This window comes from Pongo abelii, chromosome 19 (assembly GCF_028885655.2).
Source record: "Pongo abelii isolate AG06213 chromosome 19, NHGRI_mPonAbe1-v2.0_pri, whole genome shotgun sequence".
NCBI lineage: Eukaryota > Metazoa > Chordata > Mammalia > Primates > Hominidae > Pongo > Pongo abelii.
The window spans coordinates 42,290,173-42,312,091 of NC_072004.2; the positions used below are offsets into that span (position 1 = coordinate 42,290,173).

Consider the following 21,919-nt stretch of genomic DNA (forward strand, 5'->3'; position numbering starts at 1 on the left):
CTTGAACCCAGGAGGTGGAGGTTGCAGTGAGCCGAGATTGTGCCACTGCACTCCAGCCTGGGCGACAGAGCAAGACTCTGTCTCAAAAAAAAAATACAATTTTCCTTATCTCTTTTGATAAGACAGTCAAAATGACCTCTTTCCATTTCTAATCATGTAACAATCAGATTGTCGAGGAGGCAAAGTCCGATGAACAAAGAAGCTAAACTGTGCACAGAAGAAAGCATCCAAACTGCCTCTTGCCCCATAAAGAAGTGACAGCAGCGACACTGCCCCTTCCTAGACCTTTGTGCCCACAGTGAACAAAGACAGTTGAGATTAGAACAAGGTGGGGGGGCCTGGCGCAGTGGCACATGCCTGTAATCCTAGCACTATGGGAGGCCGAAGCATGTGGATCACCTAAGGTCAGGAGTTCAAGACCAGCCTGGCCAATGTCATGAAACCCCATCTCTATTAAAAATACAAAAATTAGCCAGGCGTGGTGGTGGGCGCCTATATTCCCAGCTACTCTGGAGGCTGAGGCAGGAGAATCACTTGAACCCAGGAGGTGGAGATTGCAGTGAGTCGAGATCGCACCATTGCACTCCAGCCTAGGCAACAAGAGTGAAACTACATCTCAAAAAAAAAAAGAACAAAGTGGGACACAGAACCAAGAGCAGAGCTGCTTTTGAAGCTGTGAAAGATGTGAGAGAATGGGAGGAATGGGCCTGGCAGGAGCCCAGCAGTCAGGTGGGAAGGCAGCCCCCGTAGGTGGTATCCATATGACCAACTCAGAAAAAGGACCTTTCCTTAGAATGAAAAAACAAACAAACAAACCATAATGTTTCTCAAAAGAAACCATGGTGTGGGAACTAATTAACATTGCTGTTCATTTTTTAATAATCCTCCTGAAAAGCCACAGTACTCAGCTCAGAAGAAATGGCCAATTCCAGCTAAACATCTCTGAGCTTTTTTTTTTTTTTTTTTTGAGGCAGAGTTTCGCTCTTGTTGCCCAGGCTGGAGTGCAATGGTGCAATTTCTGTTGGGGTGATGAGACCCAACACCAGGCCATGGGGGCTACAAAGTCTGGCGGAGTCAAAGGAATGAGAAAAGAGTGCATAAGGTGGGTCCAGGGGGCCAACGCTAGTATGGAGGCTGCGAAGGCCCCGAGCTCTGGGAGCCCACACTATTGGTGATCAAACAAAGATGCAGGTGGTGAGGATGTGCGGATGTAGGGGTAAACAGGTGAGGATGTGGGGGTAGAAAGGTAGTGGTGCATCAAGCATAGCTGTGACAGTTTAGTATTTTCTTTGATGCATATAGAATATGCTCTGCTGCTTGAGTTAACGAAGAACACATTTACAAGCCTGGGAGAGCAACCAACAAGTCTATGCACATTCCAGAGGTCATGAAGGGTTTTATGCCCTGAGCCCTGTATTCCATCCAAGCCATGAGGGGTTTTATGCCCTGGGCTCAGATTTGTGGTGTGGCAGAGCAGCCTTCCACTCTTTGGCATAGAGCTTGGTGTTCCAAAGGCCACAAGGGGTTTTAGACCCTGGACCCCGGACATCTTCCAAGATGCTTTTATATCATGACAGACAAGCCAATCCTGCCTCAGCTCTTCTACTAACATGTCTCCCTTTTCTTCTTTGCAAAACTGCCACAGCTATTATTGCTTGTTCTTAGTGGCAGCCTTCTCTCCAGAGGCGGCTTCCACATCTGCAGACTACATAAAGACAAACAACACAGATTAAAAGCACAATCATTATTGAAATCATAGAGCCTCCAAGTGTGTTGATCCATTTTAGTGGGTTAATAGCTGCTAATCTGTCTGCAGCTCCTTCATGCACTTCAGTTCCTGGCATTAGTGTCATATGTGCCTGAGAGGCTTGAAATACTTGTTCCTTCAATTTCACAATATCTAAAGATAAATTTCCAGTATGACCTTTTAAATGTCTCTCAACTTTTTCCCACACATGCTCTGTTTTATTACACAGATGAGGAGTAATGTAAAAATCGGAGTTATTTCAATCACATTGCATTTGAATTTTACTTTTTAAACTTATAATACAATCTCCCATTCAAATCACTGTCTGATGGGGATCATTAATTTGGTTAACTATTTTTTTATTTCTTTGAGTTTGAGAGATCCATAATTTTGTGGAATTCTTTGGCCACTTATTGACAAATTTAACAGTTTGTACAGATGAATGTAGAGCCACACCAACTATTGCAGTAGTAGTAGTAACAGCAATGAGGCCAATTATAGCAACTATGAGAGCAACTATAAATCTTTTTGAATGGGGTTAAAGTTTTTTAAAGGTTTTCAGTTACTATATGAATGGATGGAAATGCCTCCCATGGTCTATTTAAAGACATAGGGATCCAGACTCCTTCCCTGGCTTTAATTATTAGGATAGTCTGATTTTTATTAAAAGTTGAATTAATGCAGGTAAACAAATGACGTTTGGGGCATGAAATAAAGTGCGTATTTATATCAAGAGTAACATTTCCTATTGCTAGCACAAAAGGTGGCTGGACACAACTTTGAATCCAAAAAGTCCTGTTGGAAAGAAAAGAAAGAGCATTATTTATTTTTACCTCCCTCCCCGTTATACTTGTTATATTTACCCTCCCAAATTTTGATTGAACTTTGGGCCATAGCTAATTTCCATAATTCAGAATGTTCCTGTCCTATGGCAGGAGATATTATTTTTGGACTAGGGGTGACAATGCCAGTAGGACTCCATATGATAAGGACCTAAGCTTTTGTCCGAATATATTGTGTATGATTTAATCGCCAATGGTTCCATCGGTTTGTTACATTTGTTCTACAAGAAGGCCTTCTGGTGCTATTTTTTTTAAAGATCCCCTTAGGGGACTAATTAATGATGATTCCATAGGAATTATTTTGTAGCACCTCAGCCTTACTTGCTATACAATCTTCCCAAGTTTAAGCATCCACACCTTTAAACTAAACTCTAAACTAAACACAAGCAAATCCTCTTCCCCATATAATTATCTGCCCTTTGATTAAGTTAGTTAAAGGGCCAGGGAGGTTAGTATGTGCTCTTATATGAGTGATATAGAAAGGGGAATGCCTTTGTTGTACTGCTTGCTGTAAAGAATGAAATAAAAGATGAAGTTGGTCATTAGTCATACTTTGAATTAAGGCACGTTCAATATTTTGCATGGCTTGCACTACATAGCTGAATCAGAAACAATGTTTACTGGCTGTTTAAAATTTTTTAACACTGTTATCACAGCCATAAGTTCAGGCCTTTGAGCAGAAGCAAAGTTAGTTTGAAAAACTTGTTGTTGAGGTCCCACAAATGAGGTCTTTTTATTACTAGATCCATCAGTAAAAACAGTAATGGCCCCTTCAATAGGGGTTTTTTGAGTAATGGAAGGCGATATCGATGATGTTAATTTAAGAAATTGGAATATTTTGGATTTAGGATATTGATTATCAAGAACACCAATAAAACCTGCCAAATTAACTTGCCATTCCTGGCAATTAATATAAGCCTGCTGAATTTGTTGTTTGTTTAATGGAACTATAATTTGATTTGGATCATATCCCATTAACTTTGTTTGCACAGCCTTGCTTGTCCTACTAGTACAGCAACTTAAGTACAGAGTGAGCATTTTAGTTGTGTGGTGAGGTAGAAAAAGCCACTCAACCAGATTATTTTGTTGAACAATAACACCTGTAGGTGAATGTTTAGTAGGAAAAACTAAAAACTGTAATGGCTGCATAGGATCAATTTGAGACACTTGTGCCTGTTGAATTTTTTTCTACAACTAGTTGAAGTTCTTCTAATGCTTATTTGGATAAAGAGCATTTACTGTTAAGATCAGAATCACCTCATAAGGTAGAAAAGAGGTGAGACATAGCACAAGTAGGAATGCCTAAAGTGGGACAAATCCAATTAATGTCTCCTAATAATTTTTGAAAATCATTTAGAGTTTTTAAAATTATCTCTTCTAATTTAAACTTTTTGAGGCTCAATAGTATTTTGTTCTACTTTCATTTCTAAATATTGAAGGGAGTAGACGTTTGGATTTTATTGGGGGCTATGATTAACCCTGCTTCAGTTACAGCAGGGTTTCTAACTGTTTGTAGCATAGCATTAATTCCTCCCTAGTTTCAGCTGCACATAAAATATCATTCATGTAATGGATAACATAACATTTTTTGAATTGTTCTCTAATGGCTTAATAGCTTTTCCGACATAAGTTTGACAAATAGGCTATTTAACATGCCTTGTGGTAATACTTTCCAATGGTATCTGTCTGCTGGTTCTTTGTTATTTATAGTGGGAACAGTAAAAGCAAATTTTTCATAATCTTGGGTAGCTAAAGAAATAGTAAAGAAGCAATCCTTTAAATCTATTACTGTGAGAGGCCACTAATTAGGAATCATAGTTGGAGAGGGCAGTCCTGGTTGCAGTGTGTCTATGGGTTGAATTACAACATTAACAGCCCTCAAATCTGTTAACATTCTCCATTTACCTCATTTTTTTTAATAACAAACACAGGAGAGTTCCAAGGAGAGAAAGTAGGCTCTATATGTCCCTTATGTAATTGTTCCTGCATCAATTCTTTTAAAGCCTCTAGTTTTTCCTGTTTCAGTGGTCATTGCTCCACCCAAACAGGTTTGGCAGTTAATCAAACAACTGAAAGAAGGATATTTTCCCCTGTAACATTTATTCTTTTCCATGCCCGTAAGCACACAGTGCATAACTGAACAATGGGAACATTTTTCGTTACTGCTTGATTGTCTAATCAGCCCCAATTAGGGCCCAACCCCATTAATTGTTCAAAGGAAACAGGCACAGTTGGCTGTGCTTGTGTGTTCTCTCTTGCCTGAGTTTTGAGGTTCATCAGCCCACCAAGTTTTAAACTGCAAGTACTGGGACAGAGTGAGAACAGATTTTGTTAAAGTATCCCAGTCATATGGTATTAATCTATTATCAAGAGTCACAGTTTTTAGTAAAGTTTGTACAAAAGGAGAATTTGGCTCATATTGACTAATGGCTTGCTTAAATTCCTTTAACAACTTAAAAGGAAAAGTGGCCCAATTAGCTATATTTTGTCCTCCTTGTTGAGCTATAGTTAACTGGAAAATGCCATGCTTCTAGATCTCCCTCAGCTCTAGCCTTTTGAATAGAATTGCGTATAGCATCACCAATTGTTCCCAGTTTTAATGCTGCCACTACAGGAGCAGTAAGTTTTACAGTTAACTCATCTTCTCACCTATTAAGGGGAGAGGGAGGAGGTGGCCATTCACTTAATTCAGCAGGTGGAATCGATGGGCCAGTAAAATACACCTTTTTCAGCTTCCCTTTCTTTTCTTTAATTTCCTCTGGTTCCTGTTCCTCACATTCAGAATCTGAAGTTAGTTTTTTACACTTGTCGGCCTCTTCCTCATCTGAATCTGCCTTGTCATCTGAAATGGCTCAAGAGCTGCCTTTATCAACACCCACACTGACCACACAGAAACTGGAATTTTGGCTCCTTCTTTATGCACCTTTTTAAAATCTCTGACAATTCTTTCCCATTCATCCAACTCCATTGTCCCTTCTTCCGGGAACCATGGGCAAAACTGCTCTACTGTACTAAAGAGTGTTAATAAATTCTGAGTACTAACTTTCACTCCCCCCTCTGTAATGAATGCCTTAAGAAATTTAAATGAGCAGAATGTTTACTTTCATTCTGTCCCATTGTTACCCTGGTTCTTCTGAGCACCCAGCTTACCCACCAAGCTTCTTTTAGTCATCCTCAGGTGTCCTGTGACAATGTGTCCTCCGCTTCCACACACCCTAGCATTCCTTCACCGGGGTCTTCACAGCCCCACGTTGGCCACCAGAAATGTTGGGGTGATCAGACCCAACACCAGGCCATGAGGGCTACAAAGTCCAGCGGAGTCAAAGGAATGAGAAAAGACAAGAGTGCATAAGGTGGGTCCAGGGGGCCAACGCTGGCATGGAGGCTGTGAAGGCCCCAAGCTCTAGGAGCCCACAGTATTTATTGGTGATCAAACAAAGAAGCAGGTGGTGAGGAAGTGCGGATGTGGGGGTAAACAGGTGAGGGCGTGAGGATGTGGGGGTAGAAAGGTAGTGGTGCATCAAGCAGAGCTGTGATGGTTTAGCATTTTCTTTGACGCATATAGAATATGCTCTGCTGCTTGAGATAATGGAGAACATGTTTACAAGCCTGGGAGAGCAATCAACAAGTCTGTGCACATTCCAGAGGCCACAAGGGGTTTTATGCCCTGAGCCCTGGCTTCCATCCAAGCCATGAGGGGTTTTATGCCCTGGGCTTAGATTTGTGGTGTGACAGGGCAGCCTTCCACCCTTTGGCACAGAGCTTGGTGTTCCAAAAGCCATGAGGGGTTTCAGACCCTGGACCCCAGACATCTTCCAAGACTCTTTTATATTATGACAGACAAGCCAGTCCTGCCTCAGCTCCTCTACCAACAGATTTCAGCTCACTGCAACCTCCACCTCCCAGGTTCAAGCAATTCTCCAGCCTCAGCCTCCCAAGTAGCTGGGATTACAGGCATGTGCCACCATGCCTGGCTAATTTTGTATTTTTAGTAAAGATGGGGTTTCACCATGTTGGCCAGGTTGGTTTCAAACTCCTGACCTCAAGTGATCCACTGCCTCGACCTCCCAAAGTGCTGGGATTACAGGCATGAGCCACCTCACCTGACCATCACTGAGTTTTTATGGAGCACATTCCTCTAAGGCTAGGTAATTAGATTAAGACAGATGGAGGAAGGTGCTTCCATTCCCACAGGGCCATGTCAGGTTGAGTGAAGGGGTAATGGGGGATAAGACTTGTGGGATTCCAAAGGGCATAATAAGGGAAATCAGTGACTTTGTCATAGAGTTTTTCTGTCCACCCTAACAACAAAACTCATTCCGTGCTGAATCATTAAGCCCCCAAGGCAGAGCACAATCAGGAAACCCAGCCCATTAGCATCGTGTCATTAGAGAAAGGACTCTGGTCTCCACGGTTGTTACTCACAGTGCCCAGACTGCTTGTCTGCCATCTCCAGACATCCCATGCAAGACTGGATCTTGTGGACTTGCCTGTCACAGGAAGAGGGAGGAAATGACGGAGACAAGCAATCAACAGCGCTTCAGTCAGCAAAGACAATTTTCCTGATGCCAAGATGTAACTGATTTAAATTGACAGCATCACTGAACTGTAAAATTTGTATGTAGCACTTTAGGCCTCATATTTTGGCATCGTTTCTAATATCTTAACTACTACTAATAACACTGATAGGCAATATTATTATGGGTGCTTACCATATCAAGATAGACTGCCAAGTCAGTAACCCTATGAGGAAACTACCATTATTGTCCTCATTTTATAAATAAGATGACTAAAGCCCAGAAAGGTTATGTAACTTGTTCAAGGTCACATAGCAAGTGATAAACCTCGAACTGGACCCAGCCAATCCCACGTTCTGTTCTATGACCCAATGTGCTAAGCACTGGCCTGTACTATGAAAAGTCAAAGTGCAAGGGAGATATAATCTTTGTCCTTGAGAAACAACATGATTAGGAATGACAAGCTGGGCAGACATGAACAATCCCTGGGAAGATTACGAGAAAAGCAATACACATAAGTGTTAACACACAGAAAGAGGGGCAGCTCTGCACAGTGCTGTCACTGACAAGCAGACACAGGGGTGGGGCTGAGAAAGAAAAACCAGCTAAGTTTTGTGGATGGAGAGAGTTCTGAGCATCACTTTGAAGAAGGAAGACATCATTTGGTGAAGGAAGATAGAAGAAAATGATATGCAAAAAGGCATACAAGAAATGTTATGTGGATTGCAAGCAGGGTGGGCTGCTTGAAAGAGAGTTGGGTCAGTGGGAGAGGAAGAGGAAGCAAATTGTTGGAGGAAACCATTCAGAGGAAGGCCTGAATGACAGGGACCTCCTGTTTGGTAAACACCTTTTCCTGGCAATATGAAGGAACTGCCGTCTCATTTGGAAATGCAACACTGTACCCTGGATCTGAGTAGCACTCTCTGGAGGCTTCCCAGGGCCTGGCGAATGTAACCCTCAAGACCCTTCCTTGTGGTCCTCCATGATCAGTCCTTGGGATACTGCTTAGGCTGGCCCCACCATCCACCTCCTGGTACTCATGATGGAGGTCTCTGCAAGTTAGAGCCCATGTGAAGGGGGCCTGCTGGGCTCTCACATCATCTCCAACCCTGGAGGAAAGGTCAGCAACCACTCTACACCGTGAGCACTGCAAACCATGACCCCAAATTTACCAAAGCCAGTCAGGCACCCAACTTTGGCTTCAGCTTGTGCCTAGTCTCTTCCACAGCTTCCCTGTGGTCTTCCCTAGGGCACCAGAAGAAGCTGGGCAAGCTGTCAAATGACTCCCTGGAGTGCTCCTAGGCAAGACCTGTGGCCCTGAGAAGCAACTAGAAATCACTGCTAGAGTCTGAGACCAGACTGCTGCATCCGGAAGGTAAGTCCAGGATATTCTTGGATGATGCAGGGGTGTGGAGGTATGGGGGCTGATGTAGGATGCAGCCTGAGGTAGCTGACATCTGATCAGGGCTACCATGGGAACAGGTGTAGGGGACTGGATGGTAACAGGGATGGAAAGGAGAATTAGTATTCTAAGGAAGTCCTGAGGTAGGCTGTGAGGTAAATTTTCAATGGTGACTTAACAGAAAAATCAGAAAGTTGGTAACATTATCAACAGGAACAGTGACATAATAAAAATGGGGGAGGCAAAGAATAGCCAAGACTACTCTGAAGAAGGAGGAGGAGGAATGATGTGTCCCACCTGCTATTATGACTTATAAAGCAGTAACAATGAAAACAATATGGAGGCAGTGCAGGTACAGACGGACAAGGAAAGACAAATCTTATGTCTGACCCAAGATGAAAGAAAGAGCCCAGACATAGCCCCATGTATTTCAGAGCTTTTGAAAGAAGGGACTACAGGCCGGGTGCGGTGGCTCATGCCTGTAATTCCAGCACTTGGGGAGGCTGAGGCGGGCAGATCACAATGTCAGGAGTTCGAGAGCAGCCTGACCAACATGGTGAAACCCCCATCTCTACTAAAAATACAAAAAATTAGCCAGGTGTGGTGGTGCGCATCTATAATCCCAGCCACTCAGGAGGCTGAGGCAGGAGAATCGCTTAAACCCCGGGGGCGGAGGTTGCAGTGAGCTGAGATCGTGCCACTGCACTCCAGCCTAAGCAACAGAGTGAGACTCCATCTCAAAAAAAAAAAAAGACTACAATAAATGCCAACAGCTCTGGTTGTCATCCACACAGAAAAAAGACACCTCAAGTAACACACAAAAATAAACTCTAGCTCCCTTAAAACTTAAGTGGAAAAAGCAAAGATTTCAAACTTTCTGAAGAAAATACAGGCATGCATAAATGACCTCAGGCTAAAGAACGATAAAATCCAGGCCAGGCGCAGTGGCTCACGCCTGTAATCACAGCACTTTGGGAGGCCGAAGCGGGCAGATCACCTAAGGTCAGGAGTTCGAGGCCACCGTGACTAACACGGTAAAACTCCATCTCTACTCAAAATACAAAAATTAGCCGGGCATGGTGGTGCATGCCTATAATCCCAGCTACTTGGGAGGCTGAGGCAGGGGAATCACTTGAACCCGGGTGGCAGAGGTTGCAGTGAGCCAAGATGCTGCCACTACACTCCAGCCTGGGCAACACAGCAAGACTTTGTCTCAAAAAAAAAAAAAAAGACAAAACCCAAAAACTACCCGCCCCCACAAAACCCACAAACCACAAAGGAAAAGACTGATACATCTGACTACATTAAAAAAAAAAAAAAAAAAAAAAAAAACTTCTGTACACCAAAGCCACAAAATAAACAAATAAATGAATAGCACAGACTGGAGGATCTCTGCAGCAGGTAACAAAGGACTGAAGTGCAGAAAATATATAAAGAATTGTTACAAGTCAATAGGAAAAGTCAAACAGGAAGTTTTTTTCTTTTTTTTTTTTTGGTTTTTTGTTTTGTTTTGTTTTGTTTTTAATGGAGAAAGGGCAAATGACAGAAAAGAAAACCCAAATGGCCAATCAGTACACAAAATGACACTCAACCAGGAAAACACAAATGAGAAGCAATGAGATCACATTTATCCTGTCAAACTGACATATATTTTAAAGTTTGAGGACATAGGGAAACTGAAACTCTCATACCCAGCTGGTGGGATTATAAATTGGTAAAATGGCCGGTCGCGGTGGCTCACGTCTGTAATCCCAGCACTTTGGGAGGCTGAGGTGGGCGGATCATGAGGTCAGGAGATCGAGACCACCCTGGCTAACACCGTGAAACCCCGTCTCTACTAAAAATACAAAAAATTAGCTGGGCATGGTGGCGGGCACCTGTAGTCCCAGCTACTCCGGAGGCTGAGACAGGAGAATGGCATGAACCCGGGAGGCGGAGCTTGCAGTGAGCCAAGATTGCGCCACTGCACTCCAGCCTGAGTGACAGAGTGAGACTCTGTCTCAAAAAAAAAATAAATAAATAAATAATAAAAATAAATTGGTAAAACACTTTAAATGCTTTCTGACAATAACTAGTAGAATAAAGCATGTGTCCATCCTATGACCCAGTATTTTTAGTATTGAGGAGATGTACATGACACAGATGTTCATCAAAGCACTTTTGTACAGGCCCATAATCCACTGACTTTTCCCATCCAATCTCATTTGCTTTGAACCAATTAGAGAAGATGTAGCCCATAATGCAATTCCAATCACTACATTTCATGCTATGAAAAGATAAATGTCAAACAACAAAGCAAGTATTAATGGCATGATAGGAACTACTAATATGCCAAGTGGAAAATCTGTTTCAAACTCAACTGGGAATTCCAACAACACAACATGCTGGAAGTCAATAAGAAACAGTCGAGGCCAGGCGTGGTGGCTCATGGCTGTAATCCCAGCACGTTGGGAGGCTGAGGCGGGTGGATCATTTGAGGTCAGGAGTTCGAGACCATCCTGGCCAACATACAGTGAAACTCCATCTCGACTAAAAATACAAAATTAGCTGGGCGTGCTGGTACACACCTGTAGTCCCAGCTACTTGGGAAGATGAGGCAGGAGAATCTCTAGAACTCAGGAGGCGAAGGCTGCAGTGAGCCTCGATCATGCCACTGTACTCCAGCCTGGATGACAGAGCGAGACTCCATCTCTCACAAAAAGAAAAGAAAAAAAAAGAAACAGGTGATGCACAAGCATGACTTGTTAGGAGTGTAGCCATTAGGAAAAAGAAGTCTTGCTGGGCACAGTGGCTCACGCCTGTAATCCGAGCACTTTGGGAGGCCAAGGCGGGTGAATCACCTGAAGTCAGGAGTTCATAACCAGCCTGACCAACATGGTGAAACCCTGTCTCTACTAAAAATACAAAAATTAGCCAGGTGTGGTGGCGTGTGCCTGTAATCCCAGCTACTTGGGAGGCTGAGGCAGGAGAATTGCTTGAACGCGAGAGACAGAGGTTGCAGTGAGCCGAGATCATGCTACTGCACTCCAGCCTGGGCAACAAGAGTGAGACTCTGTCTCCAAAATAAAAAAGAAAGAAAAAGAAAAAAGAAGTCTTACCCTCTCTAGCATGGGATCCATGGTGGGCTTGGGTGATAATATAACAAAGCAGAGAACTAGTAGCAAATAAGCCAGAGTCATTGTTGCTGTCTTAAAAAGGGTTTATAGAAGCTCTAGGAAGAATTTAAAAATGGAACTGCTTTTTAAAAGTTCATGAAACTATTCACCCCTCCTCAACCTGTAATACACATCTACTTTGCATCCAGGTTGCCTCTTACCACTACGAGCATGAAACAGGGTTTGGGAGTTAAGAGATCTGGGTTGAAAGTCCAGTTCTACCACAAACAAGCTGGGGGACACTGAGCAAGTCATTTAACTCCTTGGTGCTTCCCTCTCTTCAACTACAAAATAGAGATATTAATAATAACAATTATTTAAAGGGTTATAAATCTAAACGAAATATGAAAATGCTGTGTAACCTATACAGCATCACGTAAGCTTGTTCTTACTTTACTTAAAAGTAGTGGCAACAATCTAGTCATTTTCACTTCACCCACTTTGCCTCTACATTTAGCTCATCAAAGGGCAAAACCTGTAAATGAAAAAAATGTTCTTGAGATAAGGTAATAGTTCTTAGGCCCAGCTGCTCGTCAAAATCACCTGTAGGGCTTGTTAAATGTAGAGCTTCTGAAGACAGAGTCTCACTTTGTAGCACAGGCTGGAGTGCAGTGGCGCAATCTCAGCTCACTGCAACCTCCACCTCCTGGGTTCAAGCAATTCTCTTGCCTCAGCCTCCCCAGCAGCTGGAATTACAGGTGCCCACCACCACGCCCGGCTAACTTTTGTATTTTTAGTACAGACAGGGTTTCACTGTATTGGTCAGGCTGGTCTCGAACTCCTGACCTCAAATGATCTGCCCGCCTTGGCCTCCCAAAGTGCTGGGATTACAGGCGTGAGCCACTGAGCCCAGCCCTAAATGTAGAGCTTCTTGTGCCCCGGACATACTGAGATTCTCTAGAGATAAGGTCCAGGACAGGCGACTGATTTTGGACTACATAGGGGACAAATGTGAGCCCCTTTACAATCATGGGGATCTCAAAAATAGAAGCTTGGCTACTAGCTCCTCTATAAAGTTCATCTAAATGAAATATTTAAGGGTAAAATGTTTATTTTTTCATTTTTTTATTTTCATTCATTCATTGTTCAGGTAAGTTCAGAAGTTTTCAAGTAACTTTAAAATGTTACACTGAGACTATAATCCTAGGTGGCAACAATCAGTCCTCTTTAAACGTGGCACAACTCACACCACTTGCTGTTGTCTCACACTCAGTCAATTTCAAATATGTATGCTACCACCAGGACCCAGCTCCTACATTCTTTGCTCCCTCCTTCTGAACCAAATGGGAGTTACAAGAAAATCCAGTGGGAGTTCTATCTACTGGTTTGGGAAGATTTAGTGAGAAAGGAAAAACTGGATTTTAAACTAATAAACTATATTTGAAAAGATATTACATTACATGAAAAGATATTACACTTTGTTCTCTTTTCCAAATGTTTAAGCACCATTACTTTGAATTTTGGTGGTAAATTTTAAATGAACTTTCTAAAGATTTTCTTTAATAAAATAGATTTCTTATAAAACATTTTTTACTTTGTATTCTTATTTTCAGGTTTCATCCCACTTTAAAATACCAATGCTTCTCATGGAAGAATAAAGAGATTCCACTAACTCACAGACACCTGTGCTCCATGTATCTATCAGCAAGTATAGCTGCATGGATAGAAAATAGTTGCTTGCTTCTTTATTCTCACAAGCTGAGACTTTTCACTTGTTAATCATTAAAAAAAAAATTGAAATTCTTTTTTTTGTTTTTTGAGATGGAGTTTCACTCTTCTTGCCCTGGATGGAGTGCAATTGCGCTATCTCGGCTCACTGCAACCTCCACCTCCCATTCTCCTGCCTCAGCCTCCTGAGTAGCTGGGATTACAGGCATGCACCACCAGGCCCAGCTAATTTTGTACTGTAGAGACAGGGTGTCTCCATGTTGGTCAGGCTGGTTTCAAACTCCCGACCTCAGGTAATCCGCCTGCCTCAGCCTCCCAAAGTGCTGGGATTACAGGCATGAGCCAACGCACCTGGCCAACAAATTGAAATTCTAAGTTAAATTGCTCAGTTCTCTATTAAGCCTCCACTGTACCTTTAACTTCATAATTACAACAGTCATTATACTGTATTAAATTTGTTACATTTGTCTCCTTATTAGAAATAAGCCTCTGGAGAGCAGAAGGGCAGACGTTATATTTTATTCACTCTTAAAGACTTAGTACAGATCTGGCTCTTTTTTTTTTTGAGAGTCTCGCATTGTTACCCAGGTGGCTCACTGCAACCTCCACCTCCTGAGTTCAAGTGATTCTCATGCCTCAGCTTTCAAGTAGCTGGGATTACAGGCATGTACCAACATGCCTGGCTGATTTTTGTATTTTTAGGAGAGACAGGATTTCACCATGTTGGCCAGGCTGGTAATCCGCCCACCTCAGCCTTTCAAAGTGCTGGGATTACAGTCATGAGCCACCACGCCTGACCCACATCTGGCACATTCTAAGCATGCAATAAACAAATGCAGAATACAAAACAAGAAAAGCAACAATAGAGAATACATAAATGCACAGTAATTACTATCCTTTAGGAATTTACAGTCTACTGAGGGTAAAAGCCACACATCAACAAAAATTATACAAGACAGAACATTTAAAATGCCACAGGAGAGAAATATAAAGTATAAGAAGAAATCAGGGAGGAAATTACAGTATAAGATATAAGTTATAGTATTTTCTTTTTCCCTGGACACCAATTTCCATCCCTAAATATTTGGCAAAAGTTCTTACCACTCAATTTTAACCTCAGGTTTCTAGTGAATTTATACTCATCATGAAAAATATATATTACGACTTCAAGTGCCCTAAGAAAATATATGATATTCAGAATTATCTCCACTTTTTCCGGCCCAGTATATTTCAATTCTGTAGTACTGGTATTCCTTACCACTACCATATCTCCCCAGGATAGAGAAGTGAACTAGCACCTACAGTTTAGGTACGTTAAGGCATATTGGTTAAAAGCATAGGTTTCAGCACCATGATTCTACCACTTATTTGCTATAAGACCTTGGGCAATTATTGCTCAGAATGTCAATTTCCTCACCTATAAAATGGGAATGTCTACCTCAAAGAGGATTTAAATTAGATAATTCATGTGCAAGCACTCAGTAAACAATAAATGATAGCTGTTATAAAGGATTAACACTAAATCTAGTGAACAGGGGCTTGCTAGTCAAACACATGCATAAACTTGACTATATACTGTGCTTCATAGTTCACTTGTTTTATCAACCTTCATAGTTATACCTCCCTTTCCATTTCCAATGCTATTACTCTTTCAAGCCTTTATCTACACTCATACCCAGATAACTTTCTAAATGGTTTTCCATCTCCATCCTCAGACATACATTGACCAGACTATTATTTTATTTCCACCACAAATGCTGGGCTGGGGTAATGGAAAGAGCTTTAGATTTCAAATAAAAGAATTTGGGTTTGGGTTTCAGCAGTATCACTAAAACATTGTGGAATGCTAAAAATAAATTTCTCAACTGTATAATCAGTTTTAGATTAAATTATCTTCAATCTCTCTTTGTTGTTGTTGTTGTTGTTTTTAAGAAAGGGTCTCTGTCACTCAGGCTGGAGCACAGTGGCATTATCTCAACTCACTGTAGCCTTGACTTTCTGAGCTCAAGCGATCCTCCCACCTCAGTCCCCAAGGTAGCTGAGACTATAGGCATACGCCACCATGCCCAGCTAATCTTTTTTTTTTTTGTACTTTTAGTAGAGACAGGGTTTTGCCATGTTACCCAGGCTGGTCTTGAACTCCTGAGCTCAAACAATCCACCCACCTTGGCCTCCCAAAGTGCTACGATTACAGGAGTGAGCCACCATGTCCGGCCTTCAGTATCTCTTCTTGCTATAAGTCTATATCTCTCTTCTGATCAAAAATTGTCTTTGGCTTACAAAATACAATTCCGCATTGGAGGAGCATTAAAGCCTTCCACATTCAGTGTGGCATGAGTTTTGGAGGCAGAAGGACTAAGATCTTAATCCTGATTCTATAGTTTACTGGTTGCTTATCCTTGAACTTATTAAACTTCTCTACACAGAAGAGAAGTTTCTTACACAAAATGGGAATAACAGTAATTCTCTCAGGGGCTTATTATAAGATTTTAATGAGATATTTGTTAAGTGCTTAGCACATAGTAAACAATAAATAAGTATGAGATTTGTGCCTATTCTAATATTTCCCATTTCTGCCTTCTAGTTTTAAGGGGGTGTGTGTGTGTGTGTTGAGACATGGTCTCACTCTGTCACCCAGGCTGGAGCACACTGACATGGACAGGGCTCCCTGCAGCCTCAACTTCCTGGCCTCAAGTGATCCTCCTACCTAAGCTGCCCAAGTAGCTAGGAACAAGGGTGCACACCACCACACCAGGCTAATTTTTTTTTTTTTTGTAAAGACAGGGTCGCACTATTGTAGCCCAGGCTGGTCTCAAATTCCTGAGATCAAGAGATCTTCCTGCCTCAGCCTCCCAATGTGTTGGGGATTATAGGCGTGAGCCACCGCGCCCAGCCTAGTTACAGTTTTTGTTTTTGTTTTTAAGACAGAGTCTTGCTCTGTCGCCCAGGCTGGAGTGCAATGGCACAATCTCGGCTCACTGCAACCTCCGCCTCCAGAGTTCAAGCCATTCTCCTGCCTCAGTCTCCCAAGCAGCTGGGATTACGGTATGCGCCACCACGCCCAGCTAATTTTTGTATTTTTAGTAGAGATGGGGTTTCACTATGTTGCCAGGCTGGTCTCAAACTCCTGACCTCATGATCCACCTGCCTCGGCCTCCCAAAGTGTTGGGATTACAGGCGTGAGCCACCACGCCCAGCCTACAGCTTTTAAACTGTTCCTGGAGACCTAGAACTCTGCTTCAATCAAAATGACTGAGTGGGCCGGGTGTGGTGGCTCAGGCCTGTAATCCCAGCACTTTGGGAGACTGAGGCGGGTGGATCACCTGAGGTCAGGAGTTCGAGGCTAGCCTGGCCAACATGATGAAACCCTGTCTCTACTAAAAAATACAAAAATTAGCTAGGTGTGGCGGCTCATGCCTGTAATCCCAGCTACTGGGGAGGCTGAGGCAGGAGAATCACTTGAACCCAGGAGGCAGAGGTTGCAGTAAGCCGAGGTTGCGCCATTGCACTCCAGCCTGGGTGACAAGAGCAAAGCTCTGTCTCAAAAAAAAAAAACAAAACAAAAACAAAAACTGTGTGGGGTTTCCCTTCTCTTTCATATACTGAAGTTCAACATTTAAAAAAAATTTTGAGATGGTTTCTTCTGTTAAAGAATGCATGAAATCCACTATACCATGGACACAATCTGCTCCAATTAGCTATGCCTACTGTTTGTCAACTGCAATTACCGTGTATACATCAGTATCTCCTGTCTTTGGTAATACCTATTCCTCTCTCCTCAGGACTTCTTTCTGAAGTCATCCCTAGTCACTCTTCTTTTGAACCCTTATAGCATTTTATTTTTATTATTATTTTTATTATTTAGAGACAAGGTCTTGCTCTGTTACCCAGGCTGCAGTGCAGTGGCATAATCATAGCTCACTGTAACCTTCAAATCCTAGACACAAGCAATCTTTTTACCTCAGCCCCCCAAGTAGCTAGGACCATAGGTGTGCACTACCTTGCCTGGCTAATTTTTAGATGGGGTCTCACTATGTTGCCCAGGCTCAAACTCCCAGGCTCAACTGATCCTTCTGCTTTAACCTTTTGAGTAGCTAGGACTACAGGCACATGCCACTGGGACTGCAACTACTTTTCTGATTATTATTTTTTCTTGACTTAACTCACACTTAAGGTCTTTTCATTTATCCTTTAAATGTGATGATCTCTGTACTAGGAAACAAGTAGTCCCTTTCTATACAGCATGCAAGTTCCCCATTCTCATTCCCTCTCCTCTCCTGCAATCCCTTTCATCCTTATATTTATTTTAATTTTTGTAGAGACAGGGTCTTGCTATGTTGCCTAGGCTACTCTTGAACTCCTGTCCTCAAGCAATCCTCCTGCTTTGGTCCCCCACAGTGCTGGGACTGCAGGTGTGAGCCACCACGTCCGGCCCTTTCCTTTTCTATTTTATCCCTAAAACCTAACCTCTTAGTGTTGACAGCCAATTCTGACTAATCTTGTTTATTATCTGGGCCTGTTTTCTATTGTTTATATTTATTCCATTAAAAAGGTCAAAGACTCTATAGAGCCCATACCTTATTAAATCTGGTTTGTAAATAACTAAAATTATGCTTGCCTTTGGCAACTGAATAAAGACTCCAAGGCCCATTTAATTAGCAAAAAACAGAAATTACAGCTACATGCTCCTTCAGCTACGCCAGCTCTGTGTATAACTCAGCCTTTCTGACAATCCATACCTTGCTTTGCGATTTGGGGGAGCTACATGTTTGCTATCCTACCACCTACCTGTTCCCATTTTCAGTATCAGTTTTTCCTGAGAAGGGAAAAGGTATAAATATTGATTTCAAAGTCAGGCTTATGTTTGAATGGCAGAGACTCAGTAGCTGTATAATCTTTCCAAAACTTTCAATTTATAAAATGAGCATACTAATATCTATTTCATTAAATGAGACAATGCAAAACATCTAGACTCTAGATCAATATTTGGCACATAATAAATATTAAGCATTATTTCCTTTTTACAAAGGAAAACATGAATTGAAAAGGAAAAGTAAGGCCAGGCGCGGTGGCTCACGCCTGTAATTCCAGCATTTTGGGAGGCCAAGGTGGGCCAATCACTTGAGGTCAGGAGTTCAAGACCAGCCTGGCAACATGGCAAAACCCTATCTCTACCAAAAATATAATAAATTAGCTGGGTGTGCTGGTGTGTGCCTGTAATCCCAGCTACTTGGGAGACTGAACCAGGAGAATCACTTGAATCTGGGAGGCAGAGGTTGCAGTGAGCCGAGATGGTGCCACAGCACTCCAGCCTGGGCAACAAGAATGAAACTCCATCTCATAAAAAAAAAAAAAAGAAAGAAAGAAAGAAAGAAAAGGAAAAGGAAGATACAAAGACAACTTAGCTTCTGCAAAGTCTATTCAGAAAAATGTATCTATGTCACTATAATAGTAATAAAAATATTTTCTCAAAGAATGATTTTTCTTAAGAAATTAGTAAAATATTGATGTTGACTGATTGAGACAGGTCTTGCATAATTTCTTTATAGAGACAGATCTAGCTCTGTTGCCCAGGCTGGAATGCATGAAGTGCAATGGCCCATCACAGCTCACTACAACCTCCAGCACCAGGGCTCAAGCAATTCTCTCCCCTCAGCCTCCCAAGTAGCTAAGACTACAGGCATGTGCCATCATGCTTGGCTAATTTTTCTATTTCTGTTGAGACAGGGTCTTGTTATGTTGTCCAGGCTGGTCTTGAATTCCAGGCCTCAAGTTACCCTCCTGCCTCAGCCTCCCAAAGTGCTGGGATTACAAGTGTGAGCCACCACACCAGGCCAGAAGTTAGTGCAATATAATTAATTTAATTAATTCTAATTTAACCATAAGGCCTAAATTGTAACATTACATGTTTCTATTCTATTGTATTGAATTCAAATCTAGTTTTCTGCCTGTAATCCTAGCACTTTGCAAGGCTGAGGTGGGAAGACTGCATGAGGCCAGGAGACTGGGCAACATAGCAAGACCTCATTTCTAGTGGAAAAAAAAATCTAATTTTCATTTAGTCATAAAATGTAGACTAAATATTGTTGAGACTTACCTAATGCAGGCCTTACTCTACTGTAGTCACCATTTATTTCCTAACTGAAACAAGACTGGGAAGGAGGTATACATAAGCAAAACCAAAGAAATGCCCCAACCCTACTCTGCTTTCACTCTGCCCACTCTAGGTCTTTTCTAAAACAATTATATTTTTTGAATAGTAATACAAGTACATGATACCAAATTTTTTAAATATAATAAAATGCAACTCAGTTTCCCTTCAGAGAGTCTATCTTTACACAAATTTTTACCTTCATCATCAAGCAGATACAAACATAAATTTACAGGCACACTCCTGTATACCCACAGAATGCAGCATTTTAATATTTCACATTAAAATGCCTCAGTTTTACTACCCAAGCTATAGAGAATGTTCATCTCTCTTAACACATTTTTTCGGCTAATGATTTTATAAAGTAAAATTTTTACATTTATTTATTTCAATCCCAAAACATAATACAATGTTCTTAAAAAGATGTGTGAGATGTCTGGAGATATATTCCAAATAAAACTAACAAAACTTTGAAAAATCTGCTTCAATATCAACAAAAGGAATGTACGTGTTATTACACAGGAAGCAACTGTGTGTTATATTAATTATTTAGTAACCAGAAAGAAATGCTTAAGAATTTTATATCCTAAAAATTTTGTTAATTGCATGAATAGGGCCAGGCGCAGTGGCTCACGCCTGTAATCACAGCACTTTGGGAGGCTGAGGCAGGCGGATCATGAGGTCAGCAGTTCAAGACCAGCCTGACCAACATGGTGAAACCTCGTCTCAACTAAAAATATAAAAATTAGCCAGGCGTGGTGGCGGGCACCTGCAGTTCCAGCTACTCAGGAGGCTGAGGCAGGAGAATTGCTTGAACCCAGGAGGCAGAGGTTGCTGTGAGCCGAGATCGCGCCATTGTACTCTAGCCTGGGCAACAGAGCAAGACTTCGTCTAAAAAAAAAAAAAAAAAAAAAATTGCATGACTAGCCCAGGCATGGTGGATCACACCTGTAATCCCAGCACTGTGGGAATCCAAGGTGGGAGGATCGCGTGAGCCCACGAATTTGAGACCAGCCTGGGCAACATAGTGAAACCTTGTCTCTACAAAAAGTTTCTTAAAAATTAGCCAGGCATAGTGGTGTGCACCTGTAGTCCCCACTACTCAGAAGTCTAAGGCAGAAGGATCACTAGAGCGCAGGAGATCAAGGCTGCAGTGAGCTATGATTATGCCACTGCACTCCAGTCTGGGCAACAAAGCAACACTGTCTCAAAAAAAAAAAAAATTGCTGGATTCAAGAATACATCCATTTTAATTTTTAAGTAATCTAAATTGTTCTCTGTAGTGGCTTTCACCAATTTATATTCTCATTGCTATGATGTAAGCACCTATTTTCCCATAATCTTACCAAGCTAACATTTTATAGTTTAATATGCACATCTCTTACTATGAAAATGGTTGAGAATATTTTCATATGTTTGAAGGCCATCTGCGGCCGGGCGTGGTGGCTCATGCCTGTAATCCCAGCACTTTGGGAGGCCAAGGTGGGTGGATCACCTGAGGTCAGGAGTTCAAGACCAACTTGGCCAACATGGTGAAACCCTGTCTCTACTAAAAATACAAAAAAATTAGCCAGGTGTGGTGGCTCACTCCTGTAATCCCAGCTACTCACAAGGCTGAGGCAGGAGAATCACTTGAACCTGAGAACTGGAGGTTGCAGTGAGCCAAGACTGCACCATTGCACTCCAGCCTGGGTGACAGCGCAAGACTCCATCTCAAAAAAATAAATAATAAAAAGTAAAGGCCATCTGTATTACCTTTCTGTACACAGTGTTCATATCATTTCCCCTTTTCTATTATATTTAGGTCTTTCTCAAACTGATAAATACCTGAAGGAAAGTTGTTCTTTGCCTATAATGAGATATTACAGATATTTTTCCCAGTCTATTTGTTTGTTGACTTTGTTATGATGAAATATAACCAAATTTATCCTTTCCTTTTTTGAGGCAGGCTTGCTGTGTTGCTCAGGCTGGAGTACAGTGGCAGGATCATAGCTCACTGCAACTTCAAACTCCTGGAGTCAAGCGATCCTCTCACCTCAGCCTTCCAAATAGCTAGGAATACAGGTGCATGCCACCATACCCAGCTAATCTGTTTTTTAAAATTTTTTGTAGAGACGAGGTCTTATTGTTGCCCAAGCTGGCCTTGAACTCATGGCCTCAAGTGATCCACCACCTTGGCTTCCCAAAGTCCTGGGATTACAAGTGTGAGCCACTGTGACTGGCCTTATCCTTTTCTTAACCCATTTACGCCTGACGTTGCAATTTTTTTAAATTTTTGCAATCAGACCTTGGCAATGACCTTGAACAGTAGGACATGAATAACTCCCAGATGCTTAGCATTCCAATAATGGAATACTAGGCATATTTGTCCATGTCTTATGGCTTCTAAGTTTTGGGTTAAGCTTAGAAAAGTTTTTCTTATTCAAATATTATTTTT

At 41.9% G+C, this 21,919-nt stretch overlaps 1 long non-coding RNA gene and 1 pseudogene across 1 annotated transcript; one reads left to right on the plus strand and one right to left on the minus strand.

Annotated features, from left to right (window-relative positions):
* The window catches only part of LOC100442477 (keratin, type I cytoskeletal 18-like), an 89,489-nt pseudogene that overhangs the window by 39,503 nt on the left and 28,067 nt on the right, over positions 1-21,919 (minus strand).
* On the plus strand, positions 5,253-13,545 carry LOC129051070 (uncharacterized). The gene is made up of 3 exons (XR_008515066.2): positions 5,253-5,942; positions 8,356-8,481; positions 13,217-13,545. It is a non-coding gene; the product is annotated as an uncharacterized LOC129051070 (long non-coding RNA).